This window comes from Vulpes vulpes, chromosome 6 (genome assembly GCF_048418805.1).
Source record: "Vulpes vulpes isolate BD-2025 chromosome 6, VulVul3, whole genome shotgun sequence".
Taxonomy (NCBI): Eukaryota; Metazoa; Chordata; class Mammalia; order Carnivora; family Canidae; genus Vulpes; species Vulpes vulpes.
The window spans coordinates 58,845,136-58,849,594 of NC_132785.1; the positions used below are offsets into that span (position 1 = coordinate 58,845,136).

At 40.9% G+C, this 4,459-nt stretch overlaps 1 pseudogene; it reads right to left on the reverse strand.

Moving 5' to 3' along the window:
- Nucleotides 1-3,088: 3,088 nt before the first annotated feature.
- Nucleotides 3,089-3,812, reverse strand: LOC112927511 (high mobility group protein B1 pseudogene; annotated as a pseudogene).
- Nucleotides 3,813-4,459: the final 647 nt, after the last annotated feature.

The window sequence follows — 4,459 nt, forward strand, 5'->3', positions numbered from 1 at the left end:
GAGGAAAGAATTAACTAAGGGTGTGCAGAATCAACATGTTTCCGTGCTCTATTTAAGTACAAACAAGAACTTATGAGGAAAACACTCACAAAGTCAATAAATTGTTTTGTGTGCAGCCTATAACCGTTCAGTTGAACCAGAAGAATGTCCCTTCACTTAGTACAGTGGGAAACTTCACCAGGCAGTGCTCATGATGAGGAAGACGGGGATGATGTGCTTGGTTAGATGATAAATGTGCATCCTGGAGGAGACTTGCCACCAGCAGAGTTCTCAGAGGGCTTCTGCTAGAGCTAACAAGATAGATGTCCTGCCCATCTCCCCAAAACCCTCCTATGTTACAGATGAAGGTAGCAGAGACTGGTCACTGCCTCTGATAGTGAAATGACCTGAAGCAGTAATTCTTTCTCCGCTAGCAAACTTGAAAACTTCCATTAAAATGCGTCCTGTGCACCTGGGTGGCTCAGTCCATTAAGCATCTGCCTTCAGCTCAGGTCATGGTCTCAGGATCCTGGGATGGAGCCCCATGTTGGGCTCTGTATCCTTTAATGCAGGATTAAAGATGTACAGATTTTTGCTTCCAAGTAATGCCAAATATACACCTGCTTGGATGTTTTAATTTACTAAAAACTATTAATTCTGAAACAAAGATATAAAAAACAACTACCTGAATACACTACATAGTGACCACAAATAGGTATACTCTGGAGGGGAGTGGACATGTGGGCACTTAGAGGGTCTCTTGTTTTCACAGTTTCTGGCCTGAGGACAGGACCCAGGATTCACTGTCTAGGGCAGCTAAAACTTGAAACCCAACAGTCTCTCTTGCTTGGAGAACCAAAAGAAGAGTTTGGGACAACCATAGCCTCTGGAAAGCGAGGAAGAATTCTGGAAAGAGGGAAGCCCCAAATTTTGTGTGTAAACTCTACTTGAATCTCTGGGTGGCCCCTGAAGCAAAAATGCATGGAGCAGACTCTAGGCAACTCAGATAAGAATAAAAGAACTGAACTGAGATTTGAACCAATATCCAAGAGACAGCATTTGCAGTTTTAGTTCAACAAAGTGAATCTGTTATTAAAACATAAAGCAAAAAAATCAATACGTGGTATAATGCGCAGGACAGCCCCCATATCAAAGAATTATCTGGTTTGAAGTGTCCATAAGGTTGGTGTATTTGAAGAAAAAGGAAAATATGACCCATTCTCAAGAGGAAAAAAAAATACAAGCAGTGAAGACTCACCCCAACATAAGCCAGATGCTAGAATTAGCCGATACGTATTTTAAACAGCTAATATATATACGTTCTCAATGATATAAAGGAAAATATACTCATAATTACTTTTAAAAAATAAATCCCAGCACAGAGGGCAGCCCGGGTGGCTCAGCGGTTTGGTGCCTGCCTTCAGCCCAGGACGTGATCCTGGAGACCCAGGATCGAGTCCCACATCGGGCTCCCTGCGTGGAGCCTGCTTCTCCCTCTGCCTGTGCCTCTGCTTCTCTCTCTCTGTGTCTCTCGTGAATAAATAGATAAAATCTTAAAAAAAAAAAATCTTAGCACAGAAAGAGAAGCTGTAAAAAAGAACTTAATGGGAATTCTAGAAAAGAAAAAGATAATATCTAAATTTTGAAATTCTTTTTCAAGTCTCGGTCCTCCTACTCCACTTCCATCTTCCCCTCTACCTTAACTTTCAGAATTTCTATCTGAAGTAAAAAGTTTCCTAGATGGGGTTAATGGTAGGACAGAGGTGAGGGCAGGAAGAGATCCTCAATGTGAGGGCATATTGACTGAAATATAGCCCCTGTGAAGAGCACAGAGAGAAAGAGATTTGTAAATAAACCAACTAAGCCTGAAGGCCCTGTGGAAAATAACAAAAGGTTGAGTATATAAGTAATTGGATCCCAGAAGGAAAGGAGTGAGAGGTTCAGGAAAGTAATGATGAAACAGAGGCTAAATTTTTTAAGTTTGGTAAAAATCATATATTAACAAAGTCAAGAAACTCAGGAAACCGCGAGCAAAATAAATACAACGAAAACCATATCATAAGGAAGGTGCGGAAAACCAAATCCCCTAGGAGGGTGAGCAGGGCTCCTCTCTATGCCAGAGGGCCCTCCTGTCACTGGGGCCGAGGAGGACCTGTGCTCTGTGTGGCACATTGCTTCTGGAGAGGACTGTCAGCAAAGCGCTGTTTTGTCTGAGAAGTGCTCATCCCTGTTTGTCTGCTCCTGCCACCCCACACAGGTCCTCAGAAGGGCAGCTGGTTTTATTTAGAATTCCATGAAATTGGAGAATTTAATGAGGTGGCTGGGAGCACCTCATTAATATACAAAAATTAATAACTTTCATTTATAAATAAGAGATCTGATGGAATAAAATATACATTTATAGTAACAGTAGTAGCTTTTTAAATTTTTTTAATTTTAATTTTAATTTTTTAAAGATTTTATTCATTTATTCAATGAGAGACACACAGAGAGAGAGAGGGAGAGGCAGAGACACAGGAGGAGGGAGAAGCAGGCCCCATGCAAGGAGCCTGACATGGGACTCGATCCTGGGACTCTAGGATCACGTCCTGGGCTGAAGGCAGGCGCCAAACCGCTGAGCCACCCAGGGATGCCCTAGTAGCTTCTTTTTAAATAAAAAAAAAATGTATTTACTTAGAAGCATTCAGAATGTCAACAAAACAGCTGCAACTTTATTATTATTTTTTTTTGCAATTACAGAGTGGTATTCAGTTAACAGAACAATTATTTCGTAGAAGCTGCATTAGAGACAACTGAAGATGAAAAACTACCATCGCCATATATAACTAATTTGTGCTGTGCACCAAGAACCTGCTTTAAATTTCCATGCCAATTTACAACCCCCATACTGTACCAGGCAAGGTTAGTGGCTATTGAAAATACCACCAGGACAGGGCTATCTAAAGACACATTCGGTAGTGTGTTAACTATACAAAAAAATGCACTGTACAATTTAAAAACAAATCTTACACAGCCTTCCATTTCAATTTTTTTTCTTTAAAAGGAGTGAGTTGTGTACAGGGAGGTTCAATGCTTTATAGACAAGAAAAAAAACTGTGCTAGAACCAACTTAATCATCATCATCTTCTCCTTCATCTTCATCTTCTTCCTCCTCCTCTTCATCTTCCTCATCCTCCTCGTCTTCCTTCTTTTTCTTGCTCTTTTCAACCTTGACAACTCCCTTTTTTGCCGCATCAGGCTTTCCTTTAGCCCAGTATGCAGCAATATCCTTTTCATATTTTTCCTTCAGCTTAGCAGCCTTCTTTTTATAAGGCTGCTTGTCATCTGCAGCAGTGTTATTCCACATCTCTCCCAGTTTCTTTGCAACATCACCAGTGGATAGGCCGGGATACTCACCTTTGATGTTTGGGCGATACTCAGAACAAAACAAGAAAAAGGCCGAGGGAGGCCTCTTGGGTGCATTGGGATCCTTGAACTTCTTTTTTGTTTCCCCTTTAGGGGGGATGTAAGTTTTCATTTCTCTTTCGTAATGGGCCTTGTCCGCCTTAGCCATGTCTTCAAATTTTCTTTTCTCTTTAGCAGACATGGTCTTCCACCTTTTTGAGCATTTCTTAGAAAACTGAGAAGTTGACTGAAGTTTCTGGGTGCTTCTTCTTGTGCTCCTCTCGGCAAGTTTGCACAAAGAATGCATATGATGACATTTTGCCCCTTGGCTTCTTAGGATCTCCTTTGCCCATGTTAATTATTTTCCTCAGCGAGGCACAGAGTCGCCCAGTGCCCGTCTGGCTCTCACTTGCCCCGGTGCTGTCTCTATGGAGCTCAATGTACTGCAATCGCTGAACAGTAGTAGCTTTAAACGCTGCTGGACACAGAAGAAAACATGCAGATGGGAGAGGGACCAGATGTCCATGGATAGGAACTCTCCTCATCATAAAGACGCCAATCTTCTAAGTTTACTTATCTATTGAGCTGGATCCCATTTTAAATATTAGCAATGTCAAGCAATTTTTAAAACATGAGGCAAGTAGATTGTAAAGCTTGTAAGATGCAAGCATGTGAAATTGATGTGAACTGTTTCTGGAAAGATGTGCAAGAAACTGATACCACAGGCTGCCTCTGGGAGGAAGTGGTGTGCCCGGGTGCTGGAGGCTGAACACCGACTTCACTATTTCTCATGGTTTTTCTTTTCATTCTAAGCTATGTGAAAATATAAATTTTGAAAGAAATAGAATTATTTAGAAAATTAGTTCAGAGAGATAGTAAGCAATGAAGAAAACCCAAGAAAAACTGAAAAAGAAGAACAATACAATTTTCCATGTACTAACCACACTGTCATGTTGTGTTAGCTCAGGAATAGATTGCTGGAACCATCTATAAAGTCCAGAAAATGAATACAATATTATTACATAATAAAGGGGTATTTCAAATCAGTGGGAAAGTGTGTAATCACCTGAAAAAAAGTTCCAATTACCCACCTATA